General features: G+C 44.8%; 1 non-coding gene across 1 annotated transcript; it reads left to right on the top strand.

Annotated features, from left to right (window-relative positions):
- Window positions 1-14,838: 14,838 nt before the first annotated feature.
- LOC116484439 (U6 spliceosomal RNA) lies at window positions 14,839-14,941 on the top strand. The gene has a single exon (XR_004252596.1). It is a non-coding gene; the product is annotated as a U6 spliceosomal RNA (small nuclear RNA).
- Window positions 14,942-15,919: the final 978 nt, after the last annotated feature.

The following is a 15,919-nucleotide window of genomic DNA, read 5'->3' as shown; positions in this document are numbered from 1 at the left end:
GCGTGGCTTGAAGGAAGGGAAACTCCTTGTGTTCAAACATGTTCACCTTCCTTTTTTGTCTCTGAAGCCAATATCTGAAAGTCAAGCTTTATGAGAAATATAACCACATTATATGCATTCTCATCTTGGTCAGGTTACTTAACCCATCTGCTGCCATATAAATGGAAAAAGGCAGTTATCTTCCTTGTGGGATTATCATGAAGATACCTTGAGGCTACCATGCACAGGGCTTTGTCTGTGGTAGGCACCCAATACTCATGTTCAACACTTTAGCTCAACCTTCCCTGTTTCTCATCTGAAATCATGACCCTTACGACAATGACCAGCACGTATGAGGGCTCACTCTGAGCTGGGCACTGGGGAGTCTTCACAGGCACTCATGGAACCCTCACTGCCACTCTAGGGGCTGGGTACTATCATCACTTTCATTTTACAGAGGAGGCAACGGCCTCCAAGAACAAGCCCAAGATCACACGGTGAGCCACTGGCTTGGGGTCCAGATCCAACTGACCTAGAGATTGCATTCTTTTTTTAAGAAATAGAGATGGGTCTCAGTATGTTGCCCAGGCTGGTCTCAAACTCCTGGACTTAAGTGATCCTCCCACCTCAGCCTCCCAAAGTGCTGAGATTACAGGCATTGGCCACCATGCCCGGCCGTGATTGCATTTTTCTTTCTTTCTTTTTTTTGAGACAGTCTCACTCTGTTGCCAGGCTGGAGTGCGGTGGCGCAATCTTGGCTCACTGCAACCTCCGCCTCCCGGGCTCAAGTGATTCTCCTGCCTCAGCCTCCTGAGTAGCTGCGACTACAGGCGCCCGCCACCACACCTGGCTAATTTTTATATTTTTAGTAGAGACGGGGTTTCACCATGCTGGCCAGGATGGTCTCGATCTCCTGACCTCATGATCCACCTGCCTCGGCCTCCCAAAGTGCTAGGATTACAAGTGTGAGCCACGGTGCCTGGCCGATTGCATTCGTATCCACTGCTTAGTAGCACCTACGAGAAATCATTAACTCTACCTTGATCAAAGCAATGCAACACAAAACCCACATAATTCTTGGGAAAAAAAAGTACACCTCAGAGGAAAAATATCAAGACCATTTGTAGAAAACTTTAAAAATTCAGAGAAGTAGCCCTCCATAAAGCACTGTGGGTTAGTAATTCTATAAAAATATTGTCCAGGGTGTTGAACTGTGGGAGAGGTTTTGGGGCCTGGGCTCGCTGTTCATACCTGGCAGGGGGCATTTCTCCTAATGTACAGTTTTCAGTTCTGTACACAAGGCTCTTGGCCTTCACCCATGGCATGCACTGATAAATGACTAAACCACCTTCCTCAGGGAGGACGAAAAAGGCAAGAACATATGTCTGAGCAGCTGAGAGTAATACAGACGACTGATGGTTTCCTTTATCCCCTACTATACGCTGCAACTCACAGCACTTCCAAGGCATGGGCTGGTAGCAAGGAGAAACATCTCTATTAGTACTGATTCAGCCTCTCTCTTTCTCTCTCACCGTGCCTAACCTACAGATGCTCATATGTTAACTCTATAAACATTTTCTGAATTGATCTGTATCAAGTCATAACTCTTTGTCCTAACTGGCCCCTTATCTTGAGTTCCTTTATGCACTTGACATGTACAATTATATTGCTGTATCCTGGTGCCTGCTTGCAACGCTATGCAAATAAGTGCACAGTGAAAAGGCATTTTCTTACCCACAGCACTGGTGTGACTAAACAGAGTATCTCTTTCATCACGCCCTATGTTCTGAAGAAGGCACTGGCTGTCAGTGCTCGCTGCTTTCCGCAGGGCATGGAGATCCAGCTGAGCTCCTGGGTGCAAGCTAAGCTACTGTGGACAATCTGTCCCTCTCACCACATTAGAGGCAGGTTGAACTTGAAGACCTTGAGGCCAGCTGGTGTGGCAGGATAATCCAGAGTCCTAGTTTCCTGGTTCTCAGGTTCCAGCCCAGTGCTGCTGTAGCATGTGCCTGGGCAGAATGCGGGATCCAGAGGTGTGTGTTTTAGGAGAAATTGACTTTCCAATTATTTTGTTTTTGCTTTTTGAGACAAGGCCTCTTTATGTCACCCAGGCTGGAGGGCAGTGGTGCAATCATAGTTCACTGAAGCCTTGAAATCCTGAGCTCACAAGATCCTCCTGCGGCAGCCTCCCTCTAAAGTAGCTGGGATTACAGGTGGGTGCCACCATACCTGGAAAATTTTTTTTTGTAGAGATGGGGGGGTCTTGCTATGTCGTGCAGGCTGGTCTTGATCTCCTGGTCTCAAGCGACCCCACTTCGGCCTCCCAAAGTGCCGGGAACACTTCGTGTGAGCCGCCACGCCCAGCTGCCAGTTATTTTTTAAACATCATCACAATTTTGTGTTTGGTAAGATCTACCTTTCTATCCTTTTTATTATTTTATTTTATTTTATTCTCTTAAGCTCAATGGCAAAAACTTATTCTCCTTTTTAAACTAAAGCTTTGAACTTTAGTCTTTGAACTTTAGTATACATCAGCTGATGGGACATGTAAGAACTTACATGCAGATAAGAGTTGTTAAAAGATAATTTTCAGCAAAAGGTAAAATCATTACTCAAATAGATATTAGATAAAAGATAATTTTCAGTAAAAGGTAAAATCATTACTCAAATAGACGTAAGACATAAAAATGTGCTAAAGATTTGATTCTACTCATGAGAGGACCAGGCAGATATAATAACCAATTCAAAAGAGAAGTGCATGAGCACAAAGTAATTTAGATTGTTTTTCTTTTGCTTCTTTCAAGATTTTTCTCTATCTTTGGCTTTCAGTATTTTGACTATGATGTGTCTGTATGGGTCTTCTTGCATTTATTCACTTGGAGTTTCTTGGATCTATGTATTAGTGTTTTTCAACAAATTTCAGAAGTTTTCAGGTATTATTTGTTTGAATATTTTTTCTCTCTATCTCTGCCTCTTGAGCATTCTTTCCCAGGATGAGTATGTTGGTGTGCTTAACAGTATTCTACATTTCTCTGAGGCTCTATTCATTTTTACTTATTATTTTTCTTAGTGTCCTTCATCTCTATTAATTGATCTTCATGTTGGCTGATTCTTCCTTCTGCCAACTCAAATCTACTATTGAGCCCCTCTAGTGAATTTTTCATTTTGATTATTTATTTTTTAACTTCAGAATTTCCATTTACTTCATAATTTTTTTCTATCTTTTTAGTTAACATTCTCTATTTCATGAGTCATTATTATCATGCCTTTCTTTAATTCTTTAAACATGGTTTACATTAAAAACTTTTTTTTTTTTTTTTTTGGAGACAAGGTCTTGCTTTGTCACTCAGGCTGAAGTACAGTGATGCAATGATAGGTCACTGTAACCTTGAACTCCTGGCCTCATGTGATCCTTTCTCCCCAACCTCCCTAGTAGGTAGGGCTACAGACTAATTTTTATATATATATATATATATATATATATATATATATATATATATATATATATATATATTTTGTATGCCCAGGCTGGTCTTGAACTCCTGGCCTTAAGCAATCCTCCTGCCTAGAATTCCTGAAGCATTGAGATTACAGGCGTAAACCACTATGCCTGGTCTACTTCGATTTATCATAGCTGCTTTGAAGTCTTTTTCCAATGTGTCCAACATTTAGGTCCCTTCAAAAGCACTTTTTATTGCCTGACTTCTTTTCCTGTGTATTTGTCACAGTTTTTTTGCATGTCATAATTTTTTGTTGAAAAGCAGACATTTTAGGTAATATATTGTAGCAACTCTAGATGCTGAATTCCCCACTACATTGGGGCTTGTTGGTGGAACTGTTGTTTGTTTGGGCATTTGTTTCTTTAATTCTGAACTAATTCTATGAAGCCTATTTCCTGGTTTGTGTGCAGAGTGTACAATTTCTGATGTTTCTGCTGAGTTTCTTTCTTTTCTCCTCTTTTTTTTTTTTTTTTTTTTTTTGAGACAGAGTCTCGCTCTTTCACCAGGCTGCAGTGCAGTGGCACGATCTTGGCTCACTGCAACCTCTGCCTCCCAGGTTCAAGCGATTCTCCTGCCTCAGCCTCCCGAGTAGCTGGAACTACAGGCGCATGCCACCACGCCCAGCTATTTTTGTATTTTCAGTAGAGACAGGGTTTCACCATGTTGGCCAGGATGATCTCAATCTCCCGACCTCGTGATCCACCCACCTCAGCCTCTCAAAGTGCTGGGATTACAGGTGTGAGCCACTGCACCCGGCCTTCTGCTGAGTTTCTTAACCACTGTGTCTGGTACAGAGTTTCCACCCTACAAGTGGGGTCTGGGTTGGGGAAGGGAGCCCCAGCCCTCTTGGCCACACCTGCATGGAATACAGTTTTTGCAACACAGAGCTGGAAGGGATGAGAGACACCAGTGACACACCCTTCTTAGAGTGAAACTGCAGCCTGGAGTGGAGGCAGAGGGAGCCCCCCATCTTCTTGGGAAGCCACACCTGCTTGGGAAGAAGATAGGAGTGGGATGTGACTCAGGTGCCACAGACTCTTTATTCTTACTGGGATTCAGGAGATTTTCCTGAATAAATATTTCTTCATTTGCTGTATGTCCTTAGGACAACATAATTTTATTTTAATTATTTAAATAATTTTCACCAATTAGGCCAGGTGCAGCAGCTTACACCTGTAATCCCAGCACTTTGGGAGGCTGAGCTGGGAGGATCACTTGAGCCCAGGAGTTCGCGACCAGCCTGGGCAACATGGTGAAACCCTGTCTCTACAAGAAGTACAAAAATTAGCCAGGCGTGGTGGTGCATACCTGTAGTCCCAGCTACTTGGGGGGCTGAGGTGGAAGGATTGCTTGAGCCTGGGAGATCAAATCTGCAGTGAGCTGAGATGGCACCACTGCACTCCAGCCCGGGTGACAGAGCCAGACCCTGTCTCAAACAAACAAATAGACAAATAATTTTCACCAATTAAATGGCTGTTTTGTAGGGAAAGGTCTGCTGAGTTCCTCACATAGCCATCTCAGATAGTCTACCCATAACTCTTGTGGCGAACTGACATGAGCATAAAAGAAGGCCACGTGGCCTATTGTTCCGTGAAAGGGCCGTATCTACAAAGCAACCTCCAAATGCTGAAGAAGCCAATTAACCAGAGGAGGAGACAGACAAATCCAGTTTGTCAGCATAGGATGATTTACTGGGTAAATTTACAGATAGAAAAGCATGGTCTTGGGGGGCTGCAGACATGTAGATCTCTGCAATGCAACCCCTCAAATCTAGGGCTTCTATCTTGGGGAAAAGTATATGTGCTCTGGAAGGAATGTGTAGGTGGCTATGAGTGTCACTACACCTATGATGTCTGCAGCAGCATCTCGGATTGTCTTGGAGGAAAAGTGAAAGTTAAAGTGAATAGGTGTTCTACCTAAAAAGAAATACATCAACTGCACATTTGGAAGGTATTCTCGGACTCAGGGTCCGTCAGGCAGATTAGCGTTTAAAATAAAGTTGCTCTTGTCCCCGCACATAGGTTTTAGCATATAAAAGTTATATAGTGAATTTTAAGTCAAAGTTACTTAAATAAAACTGAAATTTTACATTTGATTTTGAAAATGTAATTAAATATTTTAAAAGCATACCTTGGAGATATTGTGGGTTTGATTCTAGACCACTGCAATTGCAGCAAAGTGAGTAACAGAAATTTTTTTATATAAGATATGTTTACACCATAATGTTTTCTTCCTTCCTTCCTTCCTTCCCTCCCTCCTTTTCTTTCCTTCCTTCCTTCCTTCCTTCCTTCTCTCTCTCTTTCTTTCCTTCCTTCCCTTCCTTCCCTCTCCTTCCTTCCTTCCTTCCTCCCTCCCTCCCTACCTCTCTCTCTCTCTCTTTCTTTCTTTTTCTTTCTTCCCTCCCTCCCTCCCTCCCTCCCTTCCTTCCTTCGACTGAGTTTAACTTCTGTTGCCCAGGCTACAGTGCAGTGGCACAATCTCGGCTCACTACAACCTCTGCCTCCTGGGTTCAAGAGATTCTCCTGTCAAAGCCTCCCAAGTAGCTGGGATTACAGGTGTCCGTCACCACGCCCGGCTAATTTTTGTATTTTTAGTAGAGACAGGGTTTTGCCATGTTGGCCAGGCTTGTCTCGAACTCCTGACCTCAGGTGATCCACCCGCCTCGGCCTCCCAAAGTGCTGGGATTACAGGCGTGAGCCACCGCACCCGGCCTACAAAGTGTTTTTAAATTAACATATGTACATTGGTATTTTAGATATAATGCTATCGCACACAAAAGAAACATATACGTGTGAAACAATGTCTAACAATAAACAGGAATTTTATTTAGCTGAGTTGTTCTAAAAAAAAAGAAATGAAAACAAAGAATAAATAATATTACATAAACTTAGTTCATAAAGCGGCAGCAGGGTTTGAGAGGATTTACTTCAATTTTGAAAGAATTTCTACTATGGATGGGCAAAATGGCATAAAACATCACGTTACAGAGAAAACTTCCTTTTTTTTTTTTTTGAGACGGAGTCTCGCTCTGTCACCCAGGCTGGAGTGCAGTGGCGCCATCTCGGCTCACTGCAAGCTCCGCCTCCCGGGTTCACGCCATTCTCCTGCCTCAGCCTCTCCGAGTAGCTGGGACTACAGGTGCCCGCCATCACGCCCAGCTAATTTTTTTTGTATTTTTAGTAGAGATGGGGTTTCACCGTGGTCTCGATCTCCTGACCTCGTGATCTGCCCGCCTTGGCCTCCCAAAGTGCTGGGATTACAAGCGTGAGCCACTGCGCCCGGCCTTTTTTAAAAATTTTACTATAAGTTCTGAGATACATGTGCAGAACGTGCAGGTTTGTTACATAGGTATACATGTGCCACGGTGGTTTGCTGCCCCTATCAACCTGTCATCTAGGTTTTAAGCCCCGCATGCATTAGGTATTTGTCCTAATGCTCTCCCTCCCCTTCCCCGACCCCCCACCCCCACCCTGAGAGGCCCCGGTGTGTGATGTTCCCCTCCTTGTGTCCATGTGTTCTCATTGTTCAACTCCCACTTATGAGTGAGAACATGCAGTGTTTGATTTTCTATTCCTGTGTTAATTTGCTGAGAATGATGACTTCAAGCTTCATCCATGTCCCTGCGAAGGACATGAACTCATTCTTTTTTATGGCTGCATTTAAATTACTTTGAAGAAAAAAAGCAGGCCTGGGAAGTTCTGGTTCTTTTTTCCTCCCCTGTTGCAAATTCTCATGGTTTGATTTGGGTGGTGGAGAGCGCATGTCATCTGTGGGCGGTCTCTCTACTTGAAGGTGACTACGTTTGCATTCTGAGACAGGAAGTGGAGAGTGACTAGGTCGCAGTCATTTTTTTTTTTTTTTAGTTTAATTTTTCCTTTTTTGCTGTCTAGTTGTCCTCATCAATCTTCTACTTCTTGGTATTGACATCATATCCTCATCATCTTCAGCTGCCCACTTGCCCGTAGCAAACTCAGCTTCCTTGTCTTTATCTCCATCCTCTTCTTCACCATCACCTTCTTCCCCTTCATCTACCTCATTATCAGCCTCCTGCTCCCAGTTTTCCTCATTAGCGTTCCCATTAGCAGAGGCATCTCTTCCATTTCCGCCTTCTCCACAACTTCCTTCTTCTCCTTTAAGTCCTTGGTGGTGATCTTGGAGCTGGTGTCTATGGCTACATCTGACATGATGGGGCATGCCGGTGATCTGATGCAGGGGATTAAAAACGAATCGAGAATTCGAGGACTCTGGTAATAAAGCTGCTGGAGTCCATGGAGAAGGAGCCAAGGAGCTTAGACGAGGAATAACGCAAAGATGGCTTTTCAGAGCAGCCAGCGGGGGCTGTTTTCATTTCAACAGTGTTCACAGGAGTAGATTCCATCTCAAGAAACCCTTCTGGTGCATGCATAAGAGAAACTTCTAATCCGTAGAAGTTTGATCATGAAATTGCAGCAACTCAGCCACATCTTCAGGCTCCACCTCTAATTCTGCTTCTCTTGCTGTTTATACCACATCTGCGGTGACTTCTTCTACTGAAGTCTTAAGTCCCTCAAAGTCGTCCACCAAGGTTGGAACCAACTTCTTCCAAACTCCTGTTAATGTTGATATTTTGACCTCTGGCCACGAATCATGAATGTTCTTCAGGGACTCTAAAGTGATGAATCCTTTCCAGAAGGTTTTCAACTTACTTTGCCTAGATCCATTAGAGAAATCACTATCTATGGCAGCTATATCCTTACGAAATATATTGCTTGAATAATAAGACTTGAAAGTTAATATTACTCCTTATTCCATGGGCTGCAGAATAAACGTTGTGTTAACAGGCATGAAAACATTAATCTCCTTGTATATCTCCATCAGAGCTTTGGGTGACCAGGTGCATTGTCAATGAGCAGTAATATTTTCAAAAGAGTCTTTTCTTCTTAGCAGTAGGTCTCAACAGTGGACTTAAAATATTCAGTAAATCTGGCTGTGCTTGGTGACTCATGCCTGTAATCCCAGCACTTTGGGAGGCTGAGGTGGGTGGATCATGAGGTCAGGTGATCAAGACAATCCTGGCTAACACTGTGAAACCCATCTCTACTAAAAATACAAAAAGATAGCCGGGCATGGTGACATACACCTGTAATCTCAGCTACCCAGGAGACGGAGGAAGGAGAGTCAATTGAATCTGGGAGGCGGAGGTTGCAGTGATGCAAGATTACACCACTGCACTCCAGCCTGGGTGACAGAGTGAGACTGTCTCAAAAAAAAAAAAAAAAAATAAATATATAAATATATATATATATATATATATATTCAGTAAATCATTCTCTAAATGAGATGCGCTGTCATGCAGGCTTTGTCATTCCACTTCTAGAGCACAGGCAGAGTAGCTTTAGCATGATTCTTATGAGCCATAGGATTTTTGGAATGGTAAATGAGCACTGACTTCAACTTAAAAGTCACCAGCTGCATTAGCCCCTAACAAGTCAGCCTGTCCTTTGAAGCTTTGAAGCCAGGCATTAACTCCTCTCTACCTAGAAAAGTCCTGGATGGCATCTTCCAATGTAAGGCTGTTTCTTCTAAATTGAAAATCTGTTATTTACTGTAGCCACCTTCATCAGTGATCTTAGCTAGATCTGGATAACATGCCACAGGTTCTACAGCCAAACTTGCTGTTTTACCTTGCACTTTCATGTTATGGAAATGGCTTCGTTCCGTAATCTTTATGAACCAACCTCTGCTAGCTTCTAACTTCTTTCTGCAGCTTCCTCACCTCTCAGCCTTCATGGAATTGAAGAGAGTTCCAGCCTTGCTCCGGATCAGGCTATGGCTTCAGGGAATATTGTAGCTGGCTGGATCTTCTATCCAGACCACTAAACTTTCTTTGTAACAGCGATAAGGCAGTTTCACTTTCTTTTTTTTTTGAGACAGATTCTCACTCTATTGCCCAGGCTGGAGTGCAGTGGCACGATCTTGGCTCACTGAAACCTCCACTTCTCCAGTTCAGGCGATTCTTGTGCCTCAGCCTCTGGAGTCGCTGGGATTACAGGTGTGCACCACCACGCCCAGCTAAATTTTTTTGTATTTTTAGTAGAGACGGGGTTTTGCCATGTTGTCCAGGCTGGTCTCGAACTCCTGACCTCAAGTGACCTGCCCACCCACCTTGGCCTTCCAAAGTACTGGGATTATAGGTGTGAGCCACTGTGCCCAGCCAAGCTGCCACACCCAGCCATGTTTCACTTTCTTATCATTTATGTGTTCCATGGAGTGGCACTTTTAATTTCCTTCAAAAATTTTTCCTTTGAATTCACAGCTTGGCTAATTGGTGCAACAGGCCTAGCTATTAGCCTGTTTCAGGTTTCTATATGCCTTCTTCATTTCTAGCTTAATCATTTCTAGCTTTTGACTGAAAGCAAGAGACGCATGACTCTTCCTTTCACTTGAGCAGTCAGGCTACAATATTTATTAAGTTTTGCTGTCTTATTGGGCATGGTTCCTGGTGCCCCCCAAAATTACAATAGGAACATTGAAGATTACTGATCATAGATTACCATAACAAATAGAATAATAATGAAAAAGTTTGGGCTGGGCACTGTGGCTCACGCCTGTAATCCCAACACTTTAGCAGGCCGAGGCAGGTGGATCACAAGGTCAGGAGTTCAAAACCCACCTGGCCAAGATGGTGAAACCCCATCTGTACTAAAAATACAAAAAATTAGCCAGGCGTGGGGACAGGTGCCTGTAATCCCAGCTACTTGGGAGGCTGAGGCAGGAGAATCGTTTGAACCCAGGAGGCGGAGGTTGCAGTGAGCCAAGATGGTGACATTGCACTCCAGCCTGGGTGAATAGAGTGAGACTCCATCTCAAAAAAAAAAAAAGCAAAACAAAGGAAAAGAAAAAGAAAAATGTTTGGTGGCCAGGCGCAGTGCCTCATACCTGTAATCCTAACACTTTGGGAGATGGAGGCGGGCAGATCACTTGAGGTCAGGAGTTCGAGACCAGCCTGGCCAACATGGTGAAACCCCGTCTTTACTAAAAATACAAAAATTAGTCAGGCATGGTAGCATGCACCTGTAGTTCCATTTACTGGGGAGGCTGAGGCCGAAGAATCCCTTGAACCCAGGAGGTGGAGGTTGCAGTTAGCTGAGATCACGTCACTGCACTTCAGCCTGGGCAACAGGGCGAGACTCTTTCAAAAAAAAGAAAAGAAGCAGCAGAAAAGAAAAGAAAGAAAAAAAGAAAAAAGAAAGAAAAAGTGTGAAATATCGCAAGAATTACCAAAATACGACACAGACATGAAGTGAGCACTTGCTGTTGGAAACATGAGGCTGATAGACTTACTTGATGGAGGGTTGCTATAAACCTTCAATTTGTAAAATTGCACTATCTGCAAAATACAATAAAGTGAAATGCAATAAAACAAGGTATACCTGTAAAAGTATTTTTATAAAAAAAGAAACTGTCCACAATTTTAGTGTTCAATGTCCATCTAGTTGCCAACATAAAGAAATGGCATCACATTTCACACGTTATGTCTAGATCCAATTTATCCAAACCTAGGAGCAATATGAGGTTTTTACTGTTGCAAAATTTAGTTTAATTTTTTAAATTTTTGTAGTGACAGAGTCTCAGTATGTGTTCCTGGGCTTGTCTGGAGCTCCTGGGCTCAAGCAGTCCTCGTGCCTTGGCGTCCCAAAGTGCTGGGATTACAGGTGTGAGCTACCACGTATAGCTGCAAAATATTCTTTAGAACTGTGACAAATAGTGCACTGATTTGGGAGTACCTCCAGAATCAGGAATTGGACAATCAATACAAGTGGGAAAATGTGGCCGATTGCGGTGTCTCGCCTATAATTCCAGCAGTTTGGGAGGCCAAGGTGGGCAGATCACCTGAGGTCAGGAGTTCGAGACCAGCCTAGCCAACATGGTGAAACCCGTCTCTACTAAAAATACAAAATTAGCCAGGCGTGGGGGCGCAGGCCTGTAATCCCAGCTACCTGGGAGGCTGAGGCAGGAGCATCGCTTGAACCCAGGAGGCGGAGGTTGCGGTGAGCTGAGATCACGCCATTGCACTCCAGCCTGGGCAACAAGAGCAAAACTCCCTCTCAAAAAAAAAAAAAAAAAAAAAGTAGCTGGGCATGGTGGCAGGCACCTGTAATCCCAGCAACTTGTGAGGCTGAGGCAGGAGAATTGCTTGAACCCAGGTGGCAGAGGTTGCAGTGAGACGAGATCGTGCCATTGCACTCCAGCCTGGGCAACAGAGCAAGACTCTGTCTCAAAAAAAAAAGAGTAGGGAAATGTATGTTGTTATGCAAAAATCAATTGTATTTCTGCTCTCTGAAAGTAGGAATTGACGAGCTAATTAATTAGTCCTTTTTATTACCAAGCACCTGTGCTGCTCAAATTCTTCCCATATCTTGAGTCAGTGCTTGCCTCTGAAGAACCCACAAATCTACATAGCATCCAGACACTGTCATCTTTGATTTTGAAGACACAGGGCAAGTGATGTGGAGAAGCCTTTCTTGGGGGCTTGAACAATGTGAGTCATAAATGCCCGTGTTGAAGGCTCTAGATTGCACTGCACTATCTCTGTTCACCAGATCCAAGCAACATAAATGCCTGTCGTTCTTTTTTTATTTTTTATTTTTTTGAGGCGGAGTCTTGCTCTTTCATCCAGGCTGGCGTGCAGTGGCGCTATCTCGGCTCACTGTAAGCTCCCCCTCTAGGGTTCACGCCATTCTCCTGCCTCTGCCTCCCGAGTAGCTGGGACTACAGGTGCCCACTACCAAGCCCGGCTAATTTTTTGTATTTTTAGTAGAGACGGGGTTTCACCGTGTTAGCCAGGATGGTCTCGATCTCCTCACCTCGTGATCCGCCCGCCTCAGCCTCCCAAAGTGCTGGGATTACAGGTGTGAGCCACCGTGCCCAGGCAGGTGCCTGTTGTTCTTTAGTAATTTTGCATTTGTACATTTGTGATTTGGGGCTTTCTAAAGAGCGAAGTCCAGGAATGGCACTCTTCTTGTCCAAGTATAAAGGTGAGATAGTTTTACACTCCTCTTCGGCCAGTGTTTTCTTTTTTCTTGTTTCCAACAATTCTAACAATGCCCCTGGCTCCTAAAACTGCAATATTTGTCCTTGTAACAGGCTCAACAGGCATATCTATTTCTTAGAACATTTGCACAGTAACACAAAGGCAAAAATAATGCCATTTGGTAAAAAGAGAAAAAAAGTTAATTTATGACTCTGTTGTTTAATAAAGGAGTAGAAGATTAAGGTGCCCTAGGCAAGGATTCAATATTAAGTGAGCTTTCTGGTATTTCCTCCTTATTGACTGTTCTACCTCCTGGATGGTTGTGATTGGCAAGTGTAGCTGACTTGGAAGACTGAGCCTGGGCTGGACGGCTGATTGAGGTCCCTTTGGGCTGCAGCAGCTGTTCTTTCTTTCTTTTCTTCCTTCCTTCCCTCCCTCCCCTCCCTCCCTCCCTCTTTTCTTTTCTTTTCTTTTCTTTTCTTTCTTTTTTTTTTGACAGAGTCTTGCTCTGTCGCCCCGGCTGGAGTGCAGTGGCGCAATCTCGGCTCACTGCAAACTCCGCCTCCCAGGTTCAAGCCATTCTCCTGCCCCAGCCTCCCCAGTAGCTGGGACTACAGGCGCCTGCCACAATGCCTGGCTAATTTTTTTGCATTTTTAGTAGATACGGGGTTTCACCGTGTTAGCCAGGATGGTCTCCATCTCCTGACCTCGTGATCCGCCCGCCTCGGCCTCCCAAAGTGCTGGGATTACAGGCGTGAGCCACTGTGCCCGGCCCAGCAGCTGTTCTTTCAGGTAGCTGAAAAAGTCAGACAGGCCCTAATAGACTTGTTTGACAACATTTCTTTGGTCTCTGAATACAACTGCCATATATCTTGTTCTCCTAAGGCTCTAATAATGACCAAAGAACCCTAGTTCATTTTCTCTTTTTTTGAGACGGAGTCTCGCTGTGTCACCCAGGCTGGAGTGCAGTGGCATGATCTCAGCTCACTGAAACCTCCACCTCCCGGGTTCAAGCGATTCTTCTGCCTCAGCCTCCCAAGTAGCTGGGACTGCAGGCACACGCCACCGTGCCTGACTAATTTTTGTATTTTTAGTAGAGATGGGGTTTCACTATGTTGGCAAGTCTGGTCTTGAACTCCTGACCTCAGGTGATCCGCCCACCTCAGCTTCCCAAAGTGCTGGGATTACAGGCATGAGCCACCATGCCTGGCCTCATTTTCTTTTTTTTTTTTTGAGACAGAAGTCTCACTCTGGGCCAGGCGCAGTGGCTCACGCTTGTAATCCCAGCACTTTGGGAGGCCGAGGCGGGCGGATCACGAGGTCAGGAGATCGAGACCACGGTGAAACCCCGTCTCTACTAAAAATACAAAAAAAATTACCCGGGCGTGGTGGCGGGCGCCTGTAGTCCCAGCTACTCAGAGAGGCTGAGGTAGGAGAATGGCGTGAACCCAGGAGGCGGAGCTTGCAGTGAGCCGAGATTGCGCCACTGCACTCTAGCCTGGGCGACAGAGCAAGACTCTGTCTCAAAAAAAAAAAAAAAAGTCTCACTCTGTTGCCCAGGCTGGAGTGCAGTGGTGCCATCTTGGCTCATTGCAACCTCTACCTCTCGAGTTCAAGCAGTTCTCCTGTCTCAACCTCCCAAATAGCTGGGATTACAGGTGTGCACCACCATGTCCAGCCAATTTTTGTATTTTTAATAGAGAAGAGGTTTCACCGTGTCGGCCAGGGTGGTCTCGAACTCCTGACCTCAGGTGATTCGCCCAGCTTGGCCTCCCAAAGCGCTGGGATTACAGGCATGAGCCACCATGCCCGGGCCCTAGTTCATTCTCTAAGATTATAGCCAACCATTTTCTGAGACACGGGAAGTCCTTCTACCTTCCCATGTACTCTCCTTTTGGAAGAATGAGTTTGACAGCAAGGGAGGCCTACACCACAGCCCAGTATTGTGGTAACGGGTGCAATCTAAAAGAAATGTGACACGAACTCAAAAGGTTTTGCTTGGGAATTAATTCAGTTCACATTTCCTAAGAGTTTACTATATACTGACTCCTGGGCTAAGTACTGTAAACTGTTGTGTCAATGAGTGACAGAAAACACACGGGGCCAGTAGAGACACAGGGGAGGGGCACTTGGCCAGCTCAAGTACTGGAAGGTTCCCTATCCAGTGTTCCCTACCTGACCAGTGAGGCTCACGGAGTAACACAGGGCATCAGCACACGAAAGGCAGAGGGTGAGATTCTAGCAGGAAAACTCTACCCTGGCCACCAGTCCCCAGAGAGGAAGGGTTGAAAATTAATGGCCACATTGCACTTAGCCAGCCTGCAATATTAATAACCTGTGCTGTGCCTGCTTCAGCAGCAGATATACTAAAATTGGAACGATACAGAGAAAATTAGCATGACCCTTGTGCAAGGATGACACGCAAATTTGTGAAGCACTCCATATTAAAAGGTAGTAACAATCATACTAGCTGTTGTGCTGAAGGCGCCTTTGTGGAGAAGTTTTCTGGAGTAGCAGGAGACTTATTTTTAATGATTATTTCTCCAACACCAGGCACTATTGGTGCCGTGGACACAGTGATGAACAAAATGTAGCAGTCCTGCCTTCACTGAGGTAAGCTCCTAGAACAGAGACAGTGGAGAATCAATTAAACAGATAATAATCCATGCTATGAAGAAAAAGGGCGCCAAGGCTCACGCCTGTAATCCCAGCATTTTGGGAGGCCGAGGCAGGAAGATCGCTTGAGTCCAGGAGTTTGAGACTAGCCTGGCCAACATAGTAAGACCCTATCTGTACATAAAATTTTAAAAATTGGTTGGGTGTGGTGGCTCGTGCCTGGGGTCCCAGTTGCTGGGGAGGCTGAGGCAGGAGGATTGCTTGAGCTGAGGAGTTGGAGGCTGCAGTGAGCTGTGATCGAATCATTGCACTCCAGCCTGGGCGAGAGAGTGGGACTCTGTCTCAATAAATAAATAAACAAATAAGAAAAAGGAAGCATAGAGTGAGAGCTGTGGTCAGGGAAGTCCTCTCTGAGGAAGTGACCAGGTAAAAGGAGGAAGTAAGCCGTGAGAAATTTATAAAGGCTGGGTAATGTAGAAAGAAAAGAGGTTTAATTTGCTCACGGTTCTGCAGACCGTACAGGAATCTTGGTGCCAGTATCTGCTTCTGATGAGCCCCTCAGGTGGCTTACAGTCGTGGCGTAAGGCGAAGGGGAACAGGCACATCACATGGAGAAAGCAGGAGTGAGAGAAGGCGGAGGTCCCAGACTCTTAAATAACCAGATTTCTTTTCTTGTTTTTTTTTTTTTTTTTTTTGAAATGGAGTCTCACTCTATCGCCCAGGCTGGAGTGCAGTGGCGCGATCTCGGCTCACAGCAACCTCTACCTCCTGGGTTCAAGTGATTCTCCTGCCTCAGCCTCCCAAGCAGCTG

Source organism: Hylobates moloch, unplaced genomic scaffold (genome assembly GCF_009828535.3).
Source record: "Hylobates moloch isolate HMO894 unplaced genomic scaffold, HMol_V3 SCAFFOLD_15, whole genome shotgun sequence".
Lineage (NCBI taxonomy): Eukaryota > Metazoa > Chordata > Mammalia > Primates > Hylobatidae > Hylobates > Hylobates moloch.
Note: the sequence above shows the minus strand (reverse complement) of the source record. Positions and strands in the feature narration are given on the sequence as shown.